This window comes from Meriones unguiculatus, chromosome 3 (genome assembly GCF_030254825.1).
Source record: "Meriones unguiculatus strain TT.TT164.6M chromosome 3, Bangor_MerUng_6.1, whole genome shotgun sequence".
Classification (NCBI taxonomy): Eukaryota; Metazoa; Chordata; class Mammalia; order Rodentia; family Muridae; genus Meriones; species Meriones unguiculatus.
In genome coordinates, this window is record NC_083351.1 from 120,421,882 (window position 1) to 120,449,313 (window position 27,432).

The 27,432-nt window shown below is 40.9% G+C and overlaps 1 protein-coding gene across 3 annotated transcripts in view; it reads left to right on the forward strand.

Annotated features, from left to right (window-relative positions):
• The first annotated feature begins 314 nt into the window (after positions 1–314).
• Cdh6 (cadherin 6) overlaps positions 315–27,432 on the forward strand; it is a 144,766-nt gene continuing 117,648 nt past the window's right edge. For 2 of the 3 annotated variants that reach the window (XM_021633731.2, XM_060380436.1), the window contains exon 1: positions 315–452. The gene's annotated coding sequence lies outside the window, so the exon portion shown is untranslated. Of the gene's footprint in view, positions 453–631; positions 752–27,432 lie in introns of those variants that run through there. The other variant, XM_060380435.1, reaches the window with a different exon arrangement.

Sequence of the window (27,432 nt, forward strand, 5' to 3'; positions counted from 1 at the left end):
CATTTTGATAGCATAAAAAGAAAGATCAGATAGAGTCACACAAGTTCTCAGTATGTCTTAAGCCGTCCGCCCCCCCCCCCAAAAAAAAAATATATATATATATATGTGAGAAAAAAGAGGAAGGGAAAGCCTGGGGCTGCAGGAGTGTTCCAGAGAGCGAACTGCTCCGGACTTCAAACACCGGGAGTCATTCTGTCAAGGGGAGGGGGCGGGCGGGGGCAGGCACTGGGCCTCTGTAACAAAGTCCTCCTCTCTTTGCTCCCTCCCACTTCATTCACTTGCAAATCAGTGTGTGCCCACAAGAGCCAGCTCTCCGGAGCCGTAACCTTCCCATCCCGAGAGCTGCAGTTCCAGCTACAGCAGCAAGAAGCACAGAGCCAGCGACCGTGGCGGAGGCAGGAGCATCCTGGGCGAGTGGCAGGGTGTCCCCGGGAGCCGGAAGGCGAACAGAGGTGGGTTCGGTCTCCGTTGGCAATGCGGGAGCTTGTGCGGTGCGTGCGTTTCCTCTCCTTCTTTGCTTTCTTCTTTATACATATATTTCTTAATTCTGTAACGTTGATGGAAGCCAATCGGGGAAAGAGAGCGATCCTCTGCGCCGTGTGCGCGCGGGGCGCTGAGTTGGGAGGGATGCTCAGCCGCCAGCTCGGGTGCTGGTGGGCGCGCGGGTCGGGCTGCGTTGGCGGCGCTGCTGCCCCTGCCCAGGACCGGCGCCGCTTCCCGGGGAGCCTGGGCGCCTCTCCTCCGCCGCCTGGTAAGACCGAGCCGCCTGGGGGCCGGCGGGGGGTGGCAGGGAACAGTGTGGCGGAGAGAAAGCTGCGGACGTCCTCTTCTCCGGGCTGCAGGCGGCGGCCAGCAGAGCTCTAGCTTTGCAAAGTTGGCTGGTCAATTACCAAGGGCGCTAGTGCGTGCAGGATCTGTGGAGCCGTTCGGGGCTTGATTTATTTCCACCTACCCAACAATACGAGGGTCTGTGTGGTGACTGCTTGGGCTGGGTTACGTTTTTGGCTTTGAGAGTAACGCGGAAATTATTTCAGGTAGTCTGAAAACTATTGGAATGCTCCCAATAAGGAAAACTTAGAGATGGTTTGGCTGAGAGAACGAGCTGAAGAAAACTGTTAGCTTGCATGTTCGGAGCAATGCCTGCAGGCTTCTATAGGACAGAAATGCTTAGGTTGCAAGGCCGGTCCGACACTGGACTTCGAAAATGGAGCATACCGTCCAGGGAAAAGTCATGTGGAAGGCGCTGCTTGCTGGGGCTCGTCCACGGCCGCGCACACACACACACACACGCAATCTGAGGGAGAATGCCTTCCTCCGACTGTTTGGAGAGCAGACCTGGTGCATCTGGTTTTAAGTGTCCAGTGCGAGAGTAGGGTCCCCAGTGCGTTCGTGTGGAATTTAATGAAGTCGGTTGTTGCACCGACCTTCACTGCCGCAGAGCTGGGGCCGCTTCCTCCGTAGTTACTCGCCTGCCAAGAGTTAAGGTCCATCTCGAGATGGGGGACGCCGGCGAGGTCGACATGGTACTGAGAAATGCTGTCACTGCTGCAATAAAATCCATATTTTATGGGAAGTTACTCGCGGGTCTTTGTGTGTTGAAAGGGGCTGGTTGCCTAACTTAGCTACTACTGAGAACATTCAAGAACCAAGAAGTTTAATCATGTGGAACATTCACACGTTTCTCTCTCTCCCACTCATTTTTTATTTCCTATGAAGACACTTTTTTTTTATGATAGTCACTGAAAGCTCTATCAGTCTGTGTCTCTTCACTTCACTCGCTGAAGTCACACAGTGCGGACCAGAAAAGATGTCTCCTTTAACGGTGTGGCTGGGGTGTACTTGTGTGTCTGGGGCTGGGGGTGGGGGGGTGTGAATGCTAAGCGTCCGGGGTGGGAAGCAAACTCCTCCTGCGATGCCAACAGAGCCAGAGATGTGGCTAGTTAATGCTCAACTCCTCACAGAATGAGTAACAGCCATGTGAATGCTGGCCAAAGCTGGCTTATTTTCTTTTCTTGCTGACAGTTTTACCTGAAAAGGGAAAACCCTTGGGATTCTTTCTGCTTTGGAGAGGGTGAAGAGGGGTGGGGGGAGGTGAAGCGGACAAACACTTCTCCCAATTTAGCTTGAGCACAGTCCTTTGTGTATGAGCACTTGCGTGACACTGTTTGGCGTTTTGAAGAATCCAAAAACCAGTTGTGACCAGAAAGGGGATGTTTTAAAGCAGATAGCTTTAGGTCGTGAAGAGGGCAAAGTGTGTGCCCTATTTTCAATGCACAGCTCAGGAACTTAAAAGAAATCCAACAGAGAACTGTCTCCCTCCCTCCCTGGACCCTTTTTCTTTCGTGTATTCTAATTAACAAAGTGTTGGGATGGAATAAAAGGTAGAACCCTTCCTACTTGGTTTTATAGTTTGTCCCATACATTGGAAGCAGAGGAAGTAATCAATTTCCTCAGAAAAATACAAGGTAACAGTACATTGTTGGAAGAAAAACGCAATGATGTAACTCCACTATATTTGTCCACAATTATCTTTTGCTGCCATTAGGATGAAGTGACAGGCCGGTGTCTCCAGGGGGGCCTCCAGTTCCTTTACTACTTGGATTTTACGCCAATGTATTGCAATTACACTTTTCAGTGCTAACTCCACTAAGAAAAGATATGGAACAGAAGCATTTTCTATCAAGTTGTCTACTATCAGAAAACCTGAGTCTCACGTCCTCCAGCCACCGTTTCCTCCAGCTTTGCAAGGAAAAACTTGCTGTGACACTTCCCTCCCCTCCCGGGAACGAGGCTGGCATGTGCAGAATGCTTGAGACACTTGCAAACAACTGACATTTCTAGAAAGTGGGTTGTGAGGGATCTTTGGGGCAGCAACAAGTTAGAACAATGACTTCTGCATGTCTAATTAGTGGTAATTGGGTGAGTGCTCCATCCCAGGATAAAAACAGAGATAAACTGTGGCAAGCATCCACCTCCTCTGGGAATTTTTGTGTGGGCTCCCTTTCTGACTCTCCCTGCTTTGTAGTGGTGGATGACAATGTATTATTAAGGCGGCTTTTTTTCCAGCTACCGTAACTTTCTTGTTTTGCGTGGAAGGGCCTCGGTGGACCACTCCAGGCCTCCGCCATGCAGACCAACTGCAATACAGATCTTGCTATGATAATAAGGGCCCACCTGCTTCCTCTTCATGGACAAGTTAGCCCTCTCCAAGCACAACCTTGACATGTGTATGAGGGCAAAGCCATTATCTGCCATTTCTATCGTCCCCTCATTTAAGGGACTTCTGAGGCGTTTTCATAATTTTCTAATTAGGTAGACTTCTTGCTTATTGAAAAGTCTACCTATAATTTCAAATCAAAGCAATGGCCAATTAATCATGAACCTACCACTCTCACAACTATACAAGATTTTCCTATATTTTTCCTATATATTTTCTTAGAACCTTGCCAAGACTCTACTTCCTAAATACCAGTTTACAAACTAATAAGAATAAGCTTATAGTTATAACTCCAGCCACTAAAGAATTCTCACCACCAAAGAAATGTTTGAAGAAAAGTAACACCAGTAACTCTATTAGGGATCCATAGACATGCAGGGCTTGTGTTGAAACAGAGGCATCTAATGGCACAAAGTTCCCATTCAAATAAGCGTTAAATGCCAAAGTGGTTAAGGTGTACATGTCGACCTTGTTGTAATAGTTACAAAAAAATCTATTACATTTTTTCCTTTAATTCTGTGTGTGTGTGTGTGTGAGTGTTGTGTGTGTGTGTGTGTTATCCATATGTGTACATGTGTGTGCACATGCTCACCTGCCATGGCACCTGTGTGGCACTCAGACCACTTGCAGAAGTAGGTTCTCTGCTTCCACCATGTGTATTTCATGGATCAACTGAAGTCCTTGGGCTAGGCAGCAAGTTCCTTTACCTAGGGAGCCATCTCGCTAGCCTAGATAACCTCCCCCTTCAAAAGCTCCTCCTGGAACTTGGAGCAAGATAAGTTCCAGAAGGTGAATCAGCCTTTTCTGCTGCCAATCTTCAGCTTTCAACTTCCAATTTAAAAATCTGAAGTTTGAAATGTGTTGCAAATGAGATAACGCCCTGCAGAAGCCAGTGGCCCTGTCCCTGCTTAGTCACCACAGCCATTCACTAGGGTCCATCAGAATCAGGGTTTCGTTTGCAAAAGCAACAAACAATGACTCAGTCTGAATTGCATTTTTCATAGTGTCTGAGCCTAACCAGTGTCTACTGAGCCTACCTCATTTGCTTCACAAAAAGGTGAGAATGTAGATAATCAAACTTTCTGTAGCTTCACTTGTTTCAGAATAATGATTATTTAATACAAAGCCTCAAGAACATTATGGAAATAAGTGCAGACAAAAAGAAAGTTAAACATGTATGCACACAGGACTGAGAGAGAGAAAGAGAGAGAACACACTTGTGAAAATATTCTACACACTAAGGAAGAAATACAGAAATATAGGTTTGGTTAATCTTGTCTTATCTCTATTTCCATTGGTATTTCCATCTTAGTTTTAAGATAAATGAGAGATTTGGATGCATTTTTTTCAATATACATAGTAATGGTTTTTGTTTGACCTTTTCTTATAAAAATTAATTTGCCTGAAGTTCTAAAAGTTCCTCTTTAGGATCTGGGCATGGTGGCACACACCTTTAATCTCAGCACTTGGGAGGCAGAGGTAGATGGATCTCTGTGAGTTTGAGACCAGCCTGGTCTACAAAATGAGTTCCAGGTTATACAAAAAGAAACCCTGTCTCAGAGAAACTAGAAAAAAAAGTTCCTCTTTAGGGCTAAGGCTCTGATTTTTCAAAGCAGTCCTATGAGAAACTTCAGATTTTCCTTAACTATTGAACTAACTGAACATAGTCTTTGGAACACTATCAACCATAAAGTAGGAACATAAGGAACATGGAAGAAAGTGCAAGTAATCCTTTAAAATTTTGGTTCATTTACTAAATGGTAAACAGTCAGATTGTGTAAGCCAAAACAGTTTGGCCCAAGGGAAGTAACTTCAACCAGTAATCTAGCTGTTCAAGCTAGGCTGTTAAGGGAACTTCCAAGACCTCCAGTGGAAACACCTGCTCTATGCGGATTACCATGAGAGCACCTCTATAAATGGTTCATAAATGTGTGTGCAGTGGGCTCCGTCTCCCATCCACATGGATTTCTAGAAAGCACTGCACTTCATTTCGTCAGTATCTTGATGTGAACACTGTTGAGTGCCAAGCTGCTGTGGCAGTCACACCACCTTGATGAGAGTCATGGAGTTTAATTAAAGCGAGGATGTTACTATTAAAATTTGATTCGCAGTATTTGGCAGCATAGGTCAAATGCTTCCTCTAGCAGACAGGCAGTGGAAGAGAACAATTTTTGTTCTCCCCTCTCTTCTCTCTTGTGGAAGACAACGATTTTTGAAGATGAAGATCACAATGCTAGCATGTCATGTCTAATTTATCTTCACAGCTCATTACTTGACAGTGTGCTGTGTCTTTCTATACTCTCCTAAATAAGTAGGTCTGACCAACGATGTTCAAGAAACCTAAGAAGTTATAGGAATGAAAAACTCAATAAAATAAATAAATAAAAGTTAAGCTGAGGACATGGCCAAGACAGTGACATAGAAAGAGATAAATTTTATGCACAGTGCAACACAAGCATCAAAATAGAATGAAATGTGCCAGTTGCACATAGGATATATTTCTTCTTTATAAGCTTAGTGCTTTAGGCAAAATGGCACCCTCAGCATGTTCACAGTCACTCATGGTCTCTACTGTGGAATGAAACCTGAAAATCAACCTCTAAAATAATTATCACCTAAAGGAAATAATCATGGCTTACTTATAAATTAACCAGGTGAGTATTCTTTTTAATATGGTCAGACATTCATCAGAACCAAGCAAGTGTTTTCTTAGTGCTCTTTCCCTTCTCAGCTCTTCATTGTCCTAAAAGCCACACAGATGACGCTGTCCTCTTTGGAGGCCTGTAACTCAAGTATAAAACAGTGATTCAGACAAACTGTCCTACTCATTACTCACTATGTACAGTAGCATGAATGAAATATCAACCTACTAAGGTAGCTCCCACAATGCCTCAGTACCTGGTATAGAGGACTTTTAAGTCTATAGTATTGTTACTTACGTGCATGGAGAATGTGATTTAAACACACACATACATACACACAAACATACATACACACAGGGAGGGGAGAAAAGGAGGGAGAGATTCAGAATATGTATTTGTTTACTTATTTATTTATTTAATGTATCTGAATGCTTTGTCTGTGTATATGCATGTGTAACATACATGTCTGGTACCTGCTGAGTTCAAATAAAGGTGCCAGAACCTCTGGAACTGGAGTTACAGATGCTTGTTGAGTCTGAATTCAGGTCCTCTGCCACAGCAACAAGGGCTCTTAAGTGTCCAGCCATCTTTCCCACCATTATGTTCTGAAGTTGTATATGACCAAATAATAATAGCAATGAACTAAGCTTTTCCGGACTTTTCCATAAAGTCATGCAATGTCCTATGCATTTACTTCGGTTTTGTTTGCTTGGTGAGTTGGTCTTTTCAGAGACAGGATGTCACTCTGTAGCCCAGGTAATATTGGAACTCACTATGTAGCCCAGGATGGCCTCCCATTCACAGCAACCCTTCAAACCTGGCTTATCTTGTACTAGGACTACAGGCACGAGCCAGTGTGCCTTGCTATAACAGCAAGGTGGGTTTTGTTTCCTTTGGTGGTGTGGGCTTTAAACACAAGGTCTTCTACATGCCAGGCAGGTCTGTCGCTGAAACATCTCCCCAGGCTATATGCATTTTGCATCATAACGACTGCACGGTAAATCAAAGGGGAAATCTAATGCTTGCTTCCTCTTTACTCAGCCCTTTTCTTGGTTTGAATTTCCAGGGAATTTCCCTTTGAGCCAAGTGCTTTGTGAATGTGCTGTTAGCAAATACTTGTGCTGTCTTAGAAGTTCAAGTGTGACTCTCTCTGAGAAATACCAACAGCAGAGGGCATGGGAATGGTTTGATTATTTTGACCAGAGCAAGGCAAAGTTAAAGGCTAAGGAAAATGTTTCTAGGTTACTCAATTTTTAAATCGCATTTGTAATCACACATTAGAGTTTATAAATGGTAAAAGAAAAAAAAATGTGGGCTATTTGTCTGAACATAATTATCTTCTCCTGCCATCAGAGACAGCTTCGTTGATAAAGGAAGCTCTTTGAGAAAGTAGATAAACTGAAAACCATTCATTTCACTGATGGGAAGAAACAGCCCAGCTTCCTAGTACACACAGCTGTCCCATATCAAGACAACAGCAACTCAGTATGCCCGAGGCCATTGTGATGCTGAGGAGAGCTGAGTAAGATGTATTTGTGGGGGCTGAGAAAGTCACTTGGTTAGAAAAGTGACTGATTTATGCCCATGAGGACTCAGTGCTTTCTCTAGCACCCATGTGAAAAAGTGTATGATCTGGACTGTGAGCCCAACGTCAGGGAGGAAAAAAAGCAGGTCTCTAGAGTTCACTGGCCAGAGAGTCCCAGATCCCAGGGAAAAGACACAGTATCTGGGAAAACAAGATGGTGTCTGAGAAATGATGTCCAGGTTGACCTCTACCTTCTACATGTACATACGCTAAAAGGATGTATTTATATCCTTCCCTATGTGATAAGCAAAAGAGGTTATTTGCTTCTTTGATAACTATAATTTTGTTGCTTTACAACTATCACTGTGTAGTATTTGCTCTGAATAACTTAAACAAACAAACAAAAAGATAGGGTTTTGTGTAGCCCAGGCTGGACTCAAAATCCTCCTGTATCTGAGAATATTTTGAACTCCTCCTCCTGTCCCTACCTCCCCAGTGACGGGATTACAGAAGGCATGCCATATAATGCCTCGCTCTGAATGGATTCCTTTCAGAGTAACAATTCATATGCATACACATACAAATCCACAAATAGCAAAGAAGGAAAAAAAGATGAGAGTGGGAAGAAGTGCCCTTAACAATATTGCGTTTCACATGACTGACATAGATGGGTTACCATTATTCTCTATTCTCTCTATCGCCACTTTTAAAGTCATGTAGTTCATCCAGCCTCCAAAGAAAGTTTGGTAATTAGATGCATAATCAGATAACATGAGCCATGAGAAGGAGCTTAGAGTCTTCATCCCATACCGGCATTTACATATGAGATAACTGATAACTAGGGAGCTGATAAGTCACTTCAGACTTATCTGTGGATGTACTACATTCGTTTTGTTCTTTAATCTCACCCTTTTGAGGTTTGATTTCTAGTCACTGGAAGTCATTTCTCTTTGTCATTTCTACTTAATTCTGGCATTAAAATTTTAAGAGGAACCACATCTATAGTATTGCTGTTTGCTTTCTGTGAAGGTGCAGGCATGGCAACTTACTGATAAAAATAACCATATAGGCTTCTAGATTTTTGTGTTTCTACATTTTGTCAGGTTCCTATTGCCAAGAAAAATTTTAGTATCTCCTTCAAAGTTTAGTCCTCTGTCTGGATGCCGATGATGCACTTTGAGACTTGGTTTATTTGTAACAGCCTGATGGCAGTTTTGAATGATCCTTATCCAAATAAATGACTCTTCCAACTATTCAAAGTGTCCATCTTTCAAAAATAAATTTACTGCTTAGTGATCTGATATGAAAAATAATGGCAACCTTTTCTGTGTTTCATAAATCCCATGTATTCTATTTTAAAAACTCATGCAATGACCTTCCTTTGAAGTTAAAATGTCAGTTCTTTCATGAAAGTGTATGTATGGATAAATTATGCTGGGTTTTGCCTTGGCAAGATTAAAATCTGGCAAGCAACTCAATGTCAACTCTTCTCCCTTTTAAAAAATAAAACTGTTAATGTTCCATGAAATCCAAAAGCCTTATGACCAATGGGTTGTATAATGAATGTCTTCATATTGAAAAATGAAGCCTCGTTTGCTTCCTTCTTATATGGATGAGCAAAGCTAAGGCAACTTGTAATTATAGAAGAGCCAAAAAGACAAAGTTACAAAACCATTGAACCTACAGGTACTCTCAGATCCTATAATCAAAACATACATACTGAGAAATAGCTCAGTAGTAGAGCACTTGCCTAGCATGAGCAAGGCCCTAGATCTCTAGTACTGAGAAAAAAGTAAACCTATAGATAGTAATCCTAATATTTGGAACCAAGGTGATCTTTGACTACATCAAAGATGTAGTCCTCTAAAATGTGATTTTCCAAGCTGAGGGCCAGAATGTGTCGCAAACAATTAATTTACTCCACCTGATTGTATAATGGATTACTCAGCAAGCAGTGACAAAGTTTGTATTTATGTCTCATCTGATACGCAAGAGCAAACACAGCTCATCTTAACCAAATACATAATAAAAAATATTTTTTCCATAAAAAAACTTCATATACTTATGGACAAACAAACAAAAATTCCTAAAGTATTGCTTTCTATTTTAATGTATGCATTTTTACTTTTAAAAGTGATGGCCCTCTAGGGTATAATATAGCTTTTATCCACACAAGCAAGTGTATCATGCTTTTAAAACCGCAAGAATAAAAAATAATTTTATTGCTTTATCATCCATCTTGTAGAATGCTTGAAACTGCTCAATTTCACATTCAAATGAAATATTCCGAGTTCTCCTTAGCAACATGTACTAATTTAACACTGATCAGAGCAGTGTGTGGTCAGACTAAGAAATCCCCAATGCAAAATGACAGAGCTCACCATGACTGCTACGTCGCTGATGAACGCTAATGTGGACTGCATCAAGCTACTGTATCTCCCAGCAATTATCCTCAAATTAAACTACTTGCCTAAAAGTACCTAGTTGGGATTTTGCCAGTGTCTCATAAAGAATTAATTCTACAGGGGAGCCGTTTGATACACCAATGCCAGCTTCACTCACCGACCTCGCTCTTTTTATCAAAACAAGAGATGTTTGGAGCTGGTCCTGATTAAACCAGGCGAAGTGAAGTAGCATCACTTAGTTACTGTCCTCATGAGACAGAGACTCTACTCCATCACCCCTATATACCAAAGTGCCAGCTGGGCAGCAAGCTTTGCCTTCATGGAAAGCATACTGAACAACCCATCAGCTGGTTATGAAAGGAAATGAAAACATGCCAGACACAGCTTCTTGACCTGCATTTTTTTAATTTCTTTATAAGCTATATCTTAATCATGTTTCCCCTCCCCCAATTTCTCCCAGATCTTCCCCACTGCCCTACTCACTCACCCAACCTTATCCTTATGTTCTTTCTCTCTTTAGAAAACAAACAAAAACACAGGAAGCACACAAACAAATAAACTCTTCAAACACACACACACACACACACACACACACACAGAAATTCAAAGTAAAGAAGCAAAAGACATTTAAGACAAAAATGTCCAAACAAGCAAAATGAAACCAAAAGTTTACAAAAATACTGTCGAGTCTGTTTGCTGTTGGCCAGTTTCCCCAAGGAATGAGCCCTGCCCTCAGGTGTGGCTAATATACCCAGTGATAATCTTTTGGAGAAAACTGATTTCTTTTGCCAGAGGGTATCAATTGCTGATAGTATACTCCAAAATATCTTTAGAAGGAGCACTGTCGTTTATAAAACAAACAAACAAAAACCTCCCAGGCTTTTGAATTGAATTTGAATGGACTCATACTTTACGTCCTGAAAAATAATGAAATAATTTCAGAGATGGCCACAAAAGAGGACTGCACAGAGTGCAACCTGAATGCTGATGACCAAAATGACCACTTCCTTCCCAAACAGGATGCTGAATGGGACAGTGGCTGTATTTAAAATGCCTAACTTGGAGCTATATAAGAAAATAAAATGCTCTCAAGCAACTAAATTCAATGTGATCTAATGAAAGAGTTTAACATGATGGACAGGAAGAGAAGAAATTGTTAAAAGGCAGAACTAGATTAATGGGGCGCTCTAGAGCGAAAGGTGGTGTGTGCCCTGATGCTCTGGGCACCAACAGAACCTGTGTTTGCTTCCCTGTTTGTCACTACCCTAAAATGGGATTTTTAAATTACTTACCTTCTTCTTTCTCTATATGAGGATCTTCCCACCACAGCTGATTAGAAATCACAGAAAACAAGGGCCAAAATTTCCCTGTTTAATATTTAAGAAATGTGAGCTAACACCCATGATGTTACAAAAAAAAGCACTTTAAAACTAGGAGTGAAATTTGGACTGCCTTAAACTCAACAATTTAGAGAAGCAGCCACGAGGCTCCATGTGCTAAGGAAATTCTCTGCTTGTCAAATACTTTCCAATTTAGCTTTTACCTGATTGACAAGTGTTCCTAAGAATGATATTCAGCTGAGAGTTTGGGGAAAATTCATTATTTGACTCTTTCCACAGCAAAAGCCCTTCTGATACAAATAGCAGATGCTTTATGGAATAGATAAATCTAGGTTGGGGGAAAATGAGAAAATGGTTTTAAAATATCACCTTCCAGTAACAGGATCAGAATTTTAGGATGAGGGCAGCACTAGTGACAGAGCCCAGAGTAAGGACTCAGGAAACACTTGCTGGGTGATATTCACTCACAAGCTACAAAAAAGAAAAAGAAAAAAAAATCTCTTGAATAAGTATTTTTTATTTACTTTCCTTAAAGCTGACTTATGCTAGTGAAAATACAATTTTTCTGACCTGTGCTGATCAGTTGATTTTTAATAACTGACTCCTTTAAAGGGAGTCTGTTTCAAAGGGAACTCCGTCAGTGGTGCCTTGAGAGCCAGAGGGCCTGAGGTTAAGAGACTGCCCAGCCTTCAAAACGAAGCCATCGGACCCTCTCCTCCCTCTAGGCAGACTTCTTATAAAGTTGGAATTAAGTATTGTTGCCTGGAGCCTGATTAACAATTTATGCTTTCCCAAGCAGATTATAGGAGTCTGTCGTTTTTTTTTTTTTTACTTCTTAATTTGTGTTTGGAAACAGAACATAGTTCTAAGTTTATGATATATATATATATATATATATATATATATATATATATATATCTTTAAGAAGTCAAGCATAATTTAAAAGTGTCTTTCTGAGAACGTTTACCCTTACAGTTTTAGTGTCAATGAATAGAGTACTTTCTCCCTCTAATAACAGAGTCAACTGCTGACTTGGTAAGTGTGCGCACACAACTGTTCAACTCTCACTGGAATGACCCTATCTGCTGCTTCTTAAGAAGAAAGACAATTGGAGGGAGCAAAGTAGTATAATAACTAAAAACTATCACTCCAAAAGGGCTCACAATCTAAAGATCATTCTAAAAAATGTAAATTCAGTGTTCTCAACAAGACTCTGGAGTAAATACTGTCAGGCTTTCCGAGTTACAAGAACTGGGAAGGAAGTGCTTCTGTGCCTTGCTCTGAAGTCTCATTGCTAGTACTTAGGAATCATGGCATCAGCACTGTTTTAACTGTACGCTATTGCAGCCATTACGCTTAACATGTAAAAAAAAGCATATATGTATGCATTACATATTCAAATAATAAGTGGTTGGATAATAAATTAGATAAATGATAGGTGATTGGGATAAACACAGGTAGATAGATTTGTTTGTGTGTATCTCAAATATAAGAATAAAAAGCATAGAGATTTCATACACACACATACACTTGCAGAAAAAGAAACAGGTTTTTTTCCTATGACTCAACAATGTAGTAAGAAACTTCCACCTTCCTTCTCATCTCTCAGTTAGTACATGGGTCTGCTCGCTGGTGAGTCAAGCCAAGTAATCATAACCCCAGATCAACATATTTCAGCCTCACAAAGGCCTTTTTGCTTTAGGCCTGGCTCTTCAGTTTAATTTGAATCAATCTTTTAATCACTTATTGTTGTTCCCAAGGGAAAGCTGACAAGAGCATTTGGAAGGTTCAGATTCATGGTTTATTAGTTAATTCATTCCATAAAACTTATTGAGAGCCTCTGTGCTCAGCTGGGAAGAGACAGGCAGAGGGACACAACATAGCCCAGCCGTGTTGGGGAAATGTCCCTCACTCTCCACACAAGGTCAACAGTATGTGCTGTCCCTGGAAAGCCTTGGATGTTATGGGCTATGTTACCCATTCTCCCTACATTCACATCCTATGGGAATACAAAATTAGTGTTGAGTCCTAAGTGACATTATGGTTAGCAGTGTTTCTTTTTGTTTTCAAGTTTGTCCTTTGACGTCCTACCAGCTTCAAAAATAATATCAATCCGTCTTCACCACCAAAACCCTAATAATGGTTTTAGTTTTTTGACAGTATGTTTCAGAATATTTCCATGGCCTCTTTCTTTCTCTAATCCCTACCATTTCTAAAATAAATGACTTCTCCATAAAAATAGAAATATATTTTACCAAGACATTAGTTTACACAAAAAATAGATGAAATTTAAGATTTATGATGGCTGTCTTTCTACTCAACTCAATAACTGCTTGATGAACATTTTATGCGAAAGGTGGTACCATCATGCTTTGACATTAACTTGGTTTCAGTAGAGTTCATTATTTAATATGACTGAAACATCTTTGGAGAAACTTGTGTAATAAATAGACAGAAATTATGCGCAGAATGAATGGGACCAGTTTGTTTCTGGAGTCATACCAGGTGGAGGCAAAGTCTCACTATGAAACTCAGGCTAGAACTTGAACTCACCATCATCCTCTTACCTCAGCCTCTTGAGTGCTGGGATTACAATCTGGGTCATCACACGTGGCGCGAATTGGGACTTTTGGCCGTGAAATAGATTAGGGTGTCCATTGCTAAATATGGAGTTGAATGCATATGCTGACCAAATTCAATGCACATTCAGTCAGCGTGCACTGGCACAGATGTCCTAACTGCTGGCTCCCCGGTCCTCACTCATCTTCATTTGGTTATGTATTTCACCAGGGGAAAGGTCCTTGAGTCTGTTTCTTCCTGAACCTCCTCCCCACCTCCACCTTCCCATTCATTTCTCGATGCATGATCACATCATTGCCTATCCCTAGTCCCAGTGCTGTCATGGCCCCTTTTCAGAAGCCTCTACTGCCCTGTCTGTCTCCCCTTGAGAATGAAGTCTTACCTTGAGAATGAAGTGACCAAGTCGTATTTCCAGCTCTTAAGACCTAGCAGTGCTTTTGACAAACAGTACGAACTCATTAAATGTTGGTTGAAAGAACAAATGTAAACTGCTCATTATGGAACTTTGGGCTACATTTATACACTTTTACATTATTCATGTTAAATGTTAGCTTCTTTTCTAGTAATCTGATTTCCTTCAGATGCACTGAGAAGCAGGTCCATGCCAGTCTCCTGAGCATCCATAGAGGCACTCAACAGAAAGGGGATCTCCTTCCATCTCTTCCTCCCTCTCTCCCTACCTACCTCCCTCTTTCCTCTCCCTCCCTCCCTCCTTCCTTCCTCCCTTTTTCCCCTCTCTCTTTCACTCTCCTCCAGCTCTCTCTTTCTCTCACTCTTCCATGATATGGTCTTGGTGCCTTGGACCAAATATCTGAAAAACAGTTACATATGCTAACTGAATCGTGTGCTAACAGAATAGTTGAATACCTTATCTGAAAGTTGGTATTTCTTCAGTCAGTCTACCTACCCTAAGGTAGGTGTAAAGTTGTTAGGTTTTTCATTTCTGTGCTCATGTTGGAGACTGGCTATATTTTTTTTCTCATAGGTACAGACTAGTATGATAAACCGTGGTTATCTTTTGGTTTATTATCCACCCACAGTCATACATCAAACAGAATCTACAAAAGAATCTGTGGCAGACTCTTGTGTGTATGTTTTATGAGCATGATCATTTTTCCTTCCAATTCCCACCTTGCAAATGTTTCTTGAGTTTATATAGGAGGTCAAATATCAGATTCTATATGCTTTGTTGGAACCTTGAATGCAGTTGTACAAAAGAGATGGAATAAAACTTGACTGATTATGTAGTCCTGTTTCGTTCCTTAAATGGCAGTCAATGCATAGAATAGGATCCTCATGAATATTGCTTGGCAGTGAATACACAGCGCAGCCCTGCTCCATCTCAGCATATCAAATGTTTCATAAGGTTATGAGATGAAGTGAATGAGATCTGGATGGTGTTCTTCATACTTCTGTTAAATGTGCTGTCCATCAACCTGAAAGCAAAGGTACATAAACAATTTTAAACTTACTAAAAAATTTAAGCAGATATTATTCTATATTATATCCGTAGATTTCCTGGACTAAATTAGGTACTATATTCCTTTCAAGAAAATATTTCAATTGCATCTGACGGCTGTGATAAATTGTAACTTTCAAGAAAAAGCCATCGAAACCTTGGTTCAGAGACCTTGGGACAGCCGTTCCTGGTGTTGGTTTTTGCCTTTGCACTTTTCCAATGAGTGACACTTTCAATCAGCAATTTGAACACAAAGAATTGTGCTAATTCATTAGCACAAGGAATCTAAACTGATTTAGTGAACTCTCCTCCCGAACCTCACCTACCAGCTTCAGATAAATACGGGAATTAAAGGATGTATGGAAGTAACTAAGTGAGCGGAAGTAAAGAGGGAGCCAGAAAGTAGCACTATTCACAGGGAAGCCAGCGGAAGAGGGGGCTAAGTCAGCGTCAGCAGCTGAAGATCCGATTATTTCCCAGCCCTTCCTCACACTGGGCTTTCAGGCTGCGCGTTAGGATGTTGTGGGACCCTAAGGAAGAGAAAATCTTGTCCCAAAACTAAGAACAGGTAAAAATATGACTTTACACAATAAAGAGTCCTAGTGAAGTAGGCTCCAAGCTGAGCGATGGAAGCAAACGCCCAGGGTCATTCTGTCCTCATCCTGTTCAATGCAGCATCAAAGTCATTCATCCAGTGGTTTCCTTGAGAGTTTAACATGTTTGCCCCTGGCAACAGAAGCTATAAGCTTCCTTAGTCCTCTCTAGCTGAAGGGAGTGGGGGGCAGAGACTCGTCACAACTAGAGATTAAGGACAGAGACCCTTGGTTCCATTGAACCAACTCAGGCCACATGCCCACCACTCTCCAGTACAGAATTAATTTCTGAGGTTTTTCTGGGTGCCTTTGGCCTAAAGATGCCATTTACATTTGTAATCAAGTCCCCACAACTTTGTTCTCTCTTTCTCTCTCTCTCTCTCTCTCTCTCTCTCTCTCTCTCTCTCTCTCTCTCTCTGTGTGTGTGTGTGTGTGTGTGTGTGTGTGTGTGTGTGTGTGTGTGTGTGAGCACGTGTGGGTGTGTGTAAAGAGTATACTTGAGTAAAACTAGAATTCTATTAGGAAGGAAGAAAAGGTGAGAAAGGCCTGCTGGGGAGCCGAGCAAATCTGTCTGCCACATTTAGTCAGAATCTGTGTTGCTGTGTGTGAAAACACAAGCATTACATAAGGGGGGGTGGGGGTGGAGGGATTTCAATGGCAGTAGCTTTGACAAACCTCGGGCTTCAGAGGTAACAAAGAGCCAGCCCACCTACCCTTTCCCACTGAGTGAGGGTTACCTGCAAAATGGCAATTTCTAGCGACACTTCACCATTTGAGTGATCTCTGCTCCTATCTTTTATTTTAGCTGGTGCCTGAAATGGGTTTTTGCTGTGTTTGTTTTGGGAATAGACTGGCTAGAAATACATCACTGTCCAAAAAGAAAACATTTTTTTTCATCTAGGGATTTGAGGCTTAACTAGCTGGAAGGAAAATATAATTTTAGTTTGCTCTCTTAGTCTCATCTAGAAAGTAACCTAAAGAGATTCAAAGGACACCTGCCATGTGAACGCTTTCTTCTCTCAGGGGCTTGAGCTTGCTTTAGCTTTTTCTAGCATGTTCTATAGGGTTTTCTTAAGCAATGTTTTTGCCTTGAGCTCTGTCCTAACCACTGAAGCTTTGAGAAACTTTTAAAAGGTGTACTTTAAAAATAGCACCAGCAAACAGTATCCTTTTTTCCTCCTACTATAAATATCCCAAATTTATCTTAAGAAGGCCTTTTTTTAACCCTTTTGAGCTTTACTTGAAAGACAAGTGAACTGAAATATAGATATTTATCTGAATCCAAGTCAAAACACTGTGAGAAATAATTATAAAATATAAAATGAAAGGGGAATGAGTACTGTCCCTTTTGTATTGGGTTGTTCTGGGCAGAAGCGGCGTTCTTGGGGTAGCTTTTTGCTAATGTGTTTATATAGCTGTGATGTATGCCACACAAATGGGTGTTCCCAGGGTAAGTGAAATCAAACAAGAAATTCTTGCGCTCATCTGAATTCCTTGGAGCCTCTGTGATCCCTTAGATTCCTCTACAATAGAGTTTGCCTCTGTGCAAACGTAGTTAAAACAAAATGTTTAGTTTTGGGTTTTTTAGTGAAATTCTGTAGCAGAATTAAGGAACCATGCCCATCAACTATTTGTCTTAAATCAAAAGATGAGTTGTTTGTGAAATCTGGAGATGGGGCAGGAGGATCTTTATCATAGTACCCTACAGTTGTTTAACGTGACAAAGAAGTCCCAGAAGGACCATATAGATAAAGTAACTACTCTGTAGATAGATAGCCTGCATTGTGAGGGGTAACTAAGATAATGTCAGAAAGGATTTTAGCTTGATGGGCTAGGAAAGTGATACAATCGTCAAGGTTCCTGTCATTCAAGCAGGAATATCTGAGTAGTTCAGCCCCTGAGAAATCATATAAAAACCCTGCAATCCCTGTGCTGGGGAAGGAGAGGCAGGGAGATTTCAAGAGCTTGTGGCAAGCCAGTCTGGCCAAATTGGCTAGGTCCAGGTTTAATGAGAGGCTCTCCCTTTCTCAAGAAGAAGTGGAGGGCACTTGAGGAAAATACCAAATGAACCCTGGCTTCCACATACGTGTGCATGTGCAGTGTGAAGCACCCCTGCCCAATGTAGCTGGTTATTTGCTGCCACTGTTACCATTGGGTTATTTTTTCCCAAATTTCCAATAAAAGTGGGACATTTTTTAAACCATCTTTTAGGCTTTTAAAAATATTTCACTCACTGGAGTGCACCACCACATTTTTTTTTTTATTGTTACAAATGCAATGTGTCACTGGGGAGCAAGATGCCTACAGTTCTGCTCCCTGAAATGTGTTTTGGCTGACACCATCATGTGCCAAATGCAGCTTAAATTCAGAATTTCCTCAGAGCTTCTTCTGCCTTGGTGCCTGGAAATCTACTACCCAAGCTGGGCTTCTCATCTGGGCCTGTGGAGGTGTGAACCAGCCACAGCCAGCATGAAGTGAAATGTGGCTGCAGATTCTGTTATGGAGTTTGTTATCTTGCCCTGTAGTGGTACTCTGGCCTGTTTCTCAGGCAAGCCGTCACAACGATGGCATCCAAAGCACGTGACATTCACCATGAGTAGAATACACACACATGCAAACACACACATACACACATGTTTTACTACCAACAATGTTCCCAACAAAATGGAGAATGTGCTGTCATTCTAGAAATGAAGACTCTTGCTGCTTTTCTAACCTAATCCTATGCCCCTGCATACACTCCTCACTCCCCATAACTCTTATTTTTCCAGTAGTCACTCATTCCTTTAAGATCCATTCATTCACTTCATTCTTATTTTCACACAGTACTTGTTGCTGGCTCATTATGTGGTAATAAAGATGGTTTCACCAATGAGCCTACTCCCGTTTCCTTCCACAAGAGCTTTATGTCTCTAAGAGAAAATCTCAAAATGGAATAAACATTCTGAATGCATTATCTTCAAATCATAAAACACAAGAGATAATGCCTGATGGGAAAGGACGTTAGAACACAAACAGTGAAACTATGAAATGAAAGTTGCAATACAAAAAAAAAAAAAAAAGAAAGTTGCAATACACTTATCGAAAATATCTCCTAGGAGGCCCAACTTGCAAACTTTCAAACATGAGGCAGAGTGCATTTACTGCAAAGGTGAAGGGCCTACACTTAAAACTACATCTCCAGCCCAAACTCAAAGGAACCAACTGTTGAAGTCTCTGTCCCATGTGGAGTTCAGTTAGAAAACATGTCCTGCTTAGCTCGGGAACTGAGGGTGGGGTGGGTGAGGGGTACTGGTACATTCACTGGTGGATAAGGAAGACCAGAAGACTGTTAAAGAAGCAGTTTTGTCTGTGCAGCAAACACTGCTTAAAACAGGTTTATGCAGGATCTAAGTGTAAGTCTTTTTAACTGCCTTTAAAAGTCTTTGTTGAAAGCTGTTTAGGAAGTACTTTCTTTATTTCCTTTTGGACTGTCAATTGGCAGATGCCTCTGGGAAAGGGGTCTACTTTCTAAAACACACCTAAATAATGCCGGTTTAAAAAATACCTTTAGAGCTATTTGCTGAATGGCACCTCGCCCTCTGCACTTTGCCCTCTCCACCCCTATCTGATTTGCCAATTACTTCCTGCAGGAATCCCCCGAATTCTCTGACACCCGTGCTGACATAACATCCCATCCTGGCAGGCAGCTGCCAATTCTCATTGAAAAATGATTACTAAACACTTCAGCACCAGCTCCAAAGAAGAGCTCCCTCCTCTGTCCACAGCACTACAAAAAACTCCACTGTTTCTCATCACATAGGTCCAGCCCCTCCGCTTCACACCTCTGCCCTTGTGGCCATGGTGGGTTCTGGAACAGCACAAGGAGGGGTAGGTGTTATTAAAAGCCCATGGCCTTGGGGATCAGAAAGATGCATAGAAAAGAATCTTTGCCAAAGGGGAGATGGGGGAGGGGAAAGAGCCCAGCAGGCTGGGAAAAAGCCAAACACACAGTGCAGCCAATTCAGAAAGAGGTCATGGGAGCATGTCAAACAACACAGCCATTCTTGTTTTAAACATTTTTCAGGATTAAATTCTGCAGGCCATTTTCATACATCCTAAGGAGAACAAAATATCATCTACATACTTTTTAAAGGCATTAATTAAGTTTAGCCCTGACACTAAAGAGTAATGGTCTCTGACCTAAGCCCCAACCTGCAACTAGGGAATTTGGATGAGGCTAATGGCTGTCATACAATCAGATCTGTGTCACATATTGAATATAGGTCAAAGGATGACTGTTCCCTGCAGAAAACAAAAATAACCTTTTGAAGACACCATTTTATATTAGCATAAGCCCATATGCTTGGGCTCAGAAAGACATTATGTGGTATCTGAGAGGAAATCAGATTGGGAGAAAAGCACATTGGAAGCCAAGGTATTTGGCAATGCAATTGCAGTTCTGTAAGCCTTTATTTACTGATTGGAGATAAACTTGACCTGAAATTAATGAAAAACTGAGCATGTCCTGATAAACTTTTGGAAACTCATGTGAATTTGAATCACTCTTTAGGCTGCCATCAAAATGTTTAGCTTCAAAATGTTCGAAACACTCATCTTTAAAAAGGCAAGTCCCTCCAGGAAATCCAGTTGAACTGGATCAAGTCACAGATATGAATGGTTAGATTTAATTTCTTTTATCCATTTGATAGTGTAATGCTGCTGCTCAGGAGGTCTCTGACCCCATTGGAGATAAACCAGCAAATCTTTACTACTGTAATTCTTATGGAGTACTCTCTTGAATGATGAGAATCATCAACTTTAATGTATTTTCAACTGTAATTGTAAGTAAAGTCCTTTCATAAACACCTGTCAGCTACTTAATGATGCTACGTATATCTCTTCCCTCTTTTTGAAAATACTTAATGAATTTTTAAATCCATTAATACAATATCACATAAAATTAGAGCCCCAGTGAACCATAATAAACTTTCACGGTTATAAACTCTGTTCAACCAGTGCTCCAGTCTGGTTAAAAGTTGAAGCCTCGAAATAACTCATAACATTTTATTCCTTGTTTTGACTAATCACGCCTTTAAGGGTGCAGTGCAGAGAGTACGTTATGGGGTACTATATTTATTCAGGGAAAATAAAATGTAAAACTAAACAGCTTGGGTACAGTTCAGTTCTGTTAGGTAAGATAAATGTTGATTAGGTCATATCAGTGCTTTGACAGAGATGCCTAATAGATTAAACTTCGGGGGAAGTTAAGTAAATTGAGAAAGTATGGATGGTGTGCAGAAGACTCTTCATTCGTCCCACAATGGTGGTTTCAGTGTCTGTATGTGTGAGCTAAAGATGTGTACATGGGCTCCGTGGCAACTTAGCTTAGGAATCAGTGACCCTAGTCATTCAAATCCTTTTTCTTCAGAATCCCCTCCTCCTTAAATTATTGTGATGGTTAAATGAATCTGGAGTGAAGCCTTCATGTAGTTTATGGCTCACAGTTGAACCTCCGTTTAGATTAGCTATTTTGATTATTATTCCCAACCTAAACATATGTACAAAGAAAAATGTGATCCTCCCAGGATACCCTATGCTATATCATGAAGACAGAGAGAAAGAGACGGAAAGGAGGGAGAAAGAGAGAGAGGACAGGATGAGGAGGAGAAGGAGACAGAGAGACTTATAGGAACATTAGCCAGCTTGTTCATAAAATCAAATCTGTTTTGATACTGGGCAGAGGTGTTCTGCCCAGAAGGAGACAGAAAGATCTACAAACTGCATTTCTTGACAGCAATAGTGTTCTGAAAGGCACAGCTGCCATTTTAAAGCAGGAGGGGGCTCTGACTTCTTCAAAGCCTATGCCCTCTGCTTCCCCAACACCATGTCCAATTTTTTAAAAAATGGGGATTAGAGACCTCAATTCCTCTCCTCACACTTGCATGACAAGCACTTTACCAACTGAGCCTCCACTTTTTATAGTTTGTTGTTGTTGTTTTTAGAGATAGGGTTTCTCTATGTAGTCTTGGCTATACTGGGCAGCTTTGTAGACTGAGCTGGCCTTGAACTCACAGAGATCTGCCTGCCTTTGCCTCCTGAATGCTGGAATTATAGATGTCCGCCACCACACCCAGCTCTTCTTTTTACAGTTTTTAATGGTTGAGGAAAATAAAACTATCACTTAATGATATTGCTCAATGAAGCTGTTATATTATCTTACAAGTCACAAAAAATGCAAACTTTAGTCCTTATAAGTAAAATTTTGTAGAAACATTTGTATATTACAAGATGGAACCCATACCCAATATTGCTTGAATAACCAAGAACCAGAGACTATATAGCAGAGGAACCTAGGCTAAAACCAATCTAAGGTTATCGGCTATACTCATAGATCAGTGTCTTGTTCAGCCATCACCAGAGAAGCTTCCTTCTGCAGCAGAGAATACAGAGATCCACCCCACTATAGATAAAGACAGACCTTGGAGCACTCAGCCTTAAGTCTTTATCAAACAACTCCCCTCAGAACTCAGGGAACCCTGCAGAAGAGGAGGTTGAAAGAGTGTAAGACCCAGAGGGATGGAGGATACTAAGAAAACAAGGCCCCCTAAATCGACCTGATCTTTGCACATGTGAACTCACAGAGACTGAAGCAGCATGTACAGGGCCTACACAGGTCTGCACCAGGTCCTCTGTGTATATATTCTGGCTTCCAGTGTGAATGAGTGGGTCTCTAATTCTTGTGCCTTTTCTTGGACTCTTTTCCTTCTGTTTTTCTTGTCCAACTTCAATGTGATAGTTTGTTGTTGTTGAATTGTCTCATTATTATCGCTCAGAAGCCTGTTCTTTTCTGATAAGAGACAGAAAGGAGTGGATCCAGCTAAGAGGGTAGGTGGGAGAGAACTGGGAGGCATAGGGGGAGGGGAAACCATAATCACGGTATATTACCTGAGAAAATAATCTATTTTCAATAAAAAAGCAAAATTTCAATTAAGCAGTTGCATCCCAGATTGTACACGAGTCGTGAAGTTAAGATCTCTTCTGTGTGGCCCTTACAAAAGGAGTGTTCTGATTCCTCAACTATATGCTAATATAGAACTGCATGCACACACTAGCAAACACACACATGCACACACACACATACACAGACACAGAGAATGAGCAACACCCAATTTAGAATCAGGTTTAATGCAAAAATTCATTTAGAAGTCATATATTCACAGAAACCAGATTAACAGCCTCATTCCTGGGCTAGCCCACAAAGGCGTTATGATTTGTTGTGACTGTAGTAATAAGAGCCAGAGATATAAAGTGCTAGAGTTTGGAGTGGCCCCCACAGCCTGCTATTATAGAGGTAGTAGAAATTTTAGGAAGTGGGGCCACATGGAGGGATGTTAGAGCCTTGGGGACATGCTCTCGAAGGGAGCTTGGAACACTGGTCTCTCCCTCTTTCTCTCGACTCCCAGCTTCCATAAGGTGAACAACTTGGCTCCACCATGTGATCTTGACCATCACATTCTACCCCACACAGGCCAAAAGCAACAGGCGAGGTAACACAAACGGAAGCCTCTGAAGCCATGAATGAAAACAAACCTGTCGTCTTCTTAAGTTATCTAATGCAGGCATTTGTCACAGTGACAGAAAGCCGAGTAACACAATGAGGTTTGGTAGTCAGTGCCTCTAAGTCACTGAAGAGAGGGGGAGATATTTCCATAACTCTTCCCTGGTAGAAACACTGTAGACATATGTGGGGCCTTAGGACCCCTTTCTACGAATACTCTCATGTTCTTTGAATAGAGGAAAGCATTTTTATTTTCCTCTCAATACTTTGCCAAGGCATTTGTAAGTACACAACTTAAACCATGAAGAGAAGTAGCATCTTTTTGGTTCTGAGTTATATGTACTGAATGTTTAGTGTGGCCTCGGTTTTCACATCTGGTCTTACCTGTCTCATTATAGGAACATTTTTTTCCAAATAGTTAGATTCCTTTTTAAATTGAAAAAAAAAATACAATCACTTTAGACAGAAGCCCTCCCAAAGAGAATGAATGAAAGAGTCTAGGGAAAGCCAACACTATGACTAAGCAGCTATCAGCCTTGGTCAGACAAGCTTCTGTTTGCAGTGAGTTACAATTAATGCATGGACACCATAGTGCTGAGGTTAAGTATTGATGAGTGCTTATCCAAATGGGACATCTATACTACCCTCTCCAAAGTGCAAGGAACAGTGCAAGAAGAGGAGGTAGAAATAATGGAAGAGTCAGAAGAGAATGGGGGAAATGCTGTAAAACACTGCCTTTTGGACATGACGTGGCTGCTGTACCCATGAACTCGCAGCATTAAGAGTGGGCCACAGAGGAAGAGAATCCAGGCAGTCCTGATCACGCCTGACAGGCTACAGTCAGATAGTAGGGAAGGAGGACCTCCCCTATCAGTGGGCTCAGGAGGAGAAGAGGGAGGGAGGGTGGGACTGGGAGGAGATGAGGAAGGGAGCTAGCCAGGATACAAAGTGAATAAATTGTAATAAATAATGGATAGATAGATAGATAGATAGATAGATAGATAGATAGATAGATAGATAGATAGATAGATAGATAGGTAGGTAGATAGATAGATAGATAGATAGATAGATAGATAGATAGATAGATAGATAGATGGACAGACAGATAGGCTGGGCCCATATCCACTCTATTGTGAATGAAGGAAGGGATCATAAGGCCCAACCCTTCCCTGAGGAGCCATAAACAGCTAATAGTTGTAGGGGTGAAGAGAGTCAAATTCTTCAGTGGTGAAACCACTGGTAAATTATCCTTCCTCAAGTAAAATAACCTCTCACCCAAATCCATGCAGGCATCCCTAATGAAACACAAGGGGCAATGGGCCATAGAGAAACATCTAGCATGAAAGTAGGAGGTGGGTTGCACAGAAGAAGGTAATGGGCAGGTGATAAATTCAAAGCATGCTACATGCACATGCTGTGTGTGTTTGTGTGTGTGAGATTATGAAGGAAAAAAATTTAAATAAAAATAAATCTTAGAAAACTCAAGCCAAGAAGAAAAAGATCCTTTTAACTTTAAAACCTAGACAGTAGTTCTAAACTATTTTAACACAAATTACTCTTAAAGAAAACCTTTACCTTATCATCTAATATATAAATCTATAAATATTTATAACTAAAAGTTTTAAGCAAAAAAAATCTGCAAAGCTTTCTACGTGTAAAATTCTCTGTTCTGGGAACTCAATAGCAGGCTTTTTGACCTCCCTACCTCCCAAGGGAGTAGCAGCCCTGCTAGGCCACTGCTAGAGGAGGACTTTGCAGCCAATCTTAAAGATACCTGATAAAACAGGGTCAGATGAAAGGGGAGGAGGTCCTCCTCAATCAGTGGACTTGGAAAGGGGCAGGGAGGAGACGAGGGAGGGAGGGTGAGATTGGGAGGGGGTGGGGGTGGGATACAGCTAGGATACAGAGTTAATAAAATGTAACTAATAATAAAAAATTAAATTAAATTAAAAAAATTCTCTGTTCTGTTATGTTGTGTTCAATGGAATGGGCTCTAAATTCGTGTCAGAATTACTGATTTAGTTGCAGACAAATGGGTCATAGTCCAGAGTTTGAAAAACTTGATCTACAGTATTTTGAGATAAACAGCTGTATACTCACAAGTGAGCTGATTAGGTTAGTTATTTCAGAATTATTAATTGAGTTGAAGCTAGAAGCAAATGTTGAGAAATTTACTTAAGTAGAAAAGGCATTTTCCCATTTTCATCAGTTTAAACTTTAGTTCACTTGATAACTTAACTATGAAATAATAGTTTTGTTACTGTAAGAGCATCTGTAACTAAAGAGTATAAATAATCGTGTAAATACCAACTTGAAATATACCTGCAATATCTTCTTGCAACCATTACTATTTTAAGCTTAATTATAATATATTATCCAATGAAGCAATTAGACACTTTATAAGTAGAGAAATTCACAAGGACAACACAAAGAGACACAATGCTCAATTGTAGTATTTAAAATTATAGCCAAAAGAAAACTGTGCCTGAATGAGGTTTATCTCACACGTCTCAAAGATTTATAGTTAATTAAAGTAAAACACGGGTAGGTAATTCCAACTGCACTGCAATTTCATCCATTTAACAAAGAACTTATGTTACAAGTATAAATTACAGATGCGAGAAAGCACAGGGATTTTGCAGTTGTTTTTAGAGAAATTATACCCATGCCCACTTATTCTGGTAGAAAAATCCCTAGGTGTGTTCCTCCCACTCACACCATCTTTCTTAAGATGAGGAGCACGCTCAAGCACTCTTCTCAGAATCCATGGAACCCAGTCCGACCCGCTTCGTAGACACTGCTGTCTATCCCCTTTCTTGTCTCTCCGCTCAGAGCCAGAACTCAAACCACAATTGCCTCTTGTAGATGCTCCCACAGATGCCTGGTGTGGCTGCCTGTTTCCCAGGCTCTTTTGTACAGAAAATGTCCTGGAAGATTTATCTGAAACGGAGCATGTCTCTCCAAAGCATTGCTTAGCACCTCAGCAGGACGTTACCCTCCCTACTACCAACCCTCCTCTCTTGGTATCCTCTACGGCTATTCCAGCCTCTAGCTAACTCTGTAAGTGAACCCAGCAGCACCAAGCTGCCCAGATACTGGACAAACATTATTTTGAATGTCTCCATGAGAGGGAAATTGTGAATAAAATTAATAGCACAACTAATGGATTTGGGGTGAAACAGATTCCCTTCCATGATTGAATGGGCCTCTTCCAAAAGATTAAAGAGAACAATATGAATAGACCACATACAAACACAAACACACACACACACATGTATGGGCAAGCATGCAAACACACCAAATAAGGATGGATAGGATATATGCACGCATATATTATACGGATACATAAATGTACACGCACATGCCTGCGAATACACACATGGCCAGCAAAATGAAACTTCAAAGAGTTTCTCTGGACTCGAGCCTGCCTGTGCCTACCTCTTCAGACTGTCTGTTTTTGTCTCTATCTCTCTGTCTCTCTGTCTGTCTATGCCTCTCTTTCTCTCTCTGTCTCCCTGACACCGATATACTATGCAGGCCAGGTTGTTCTGAAACTTGTAACAATCTTCTTGTCTCGGCCATCTGAGTGCCAGAATTACTCTTAACTTCCTTCAGATATATGTAAAGGCAATTTTTTATAATCTCAATCTCATTCACTCTCTGTCCCTCCATATACATAAAATATGGATATATTAACATGTACATATATAATTTATAAACTCCTTAAAACTATGTGTTTAGTTACTCATAAATTAATGTAACATATATGTCTTCACAATTATTTTATGTCTACCTATAAAGAGAGACATATATAAGAAAGGAAAGAATGAAGGTGTTGTAATAGACACTCAGCCATAGCATGCCAGACAGCCCAAGCCTTCTCTCTGATAACACCATGGCTGTGTTATCAGAGTGACTTTTCTTCTTTTTTTTTTTTTTTTTTTTGTCCCTGATGGATTCCAAGATCCAAGTAGGTAAAGACTGAAGGGACCTAAGGCAATGCCTGGGATATAATGAATATTCATAAGATAGTGATTAAATAAATGAATAAACAAATCACTTAAAAGTGTGTTACTAAAATTCAGGTGACTCCCTGCGCACTGTCCACAGTCAGAACTTGCTCAGTCTAGC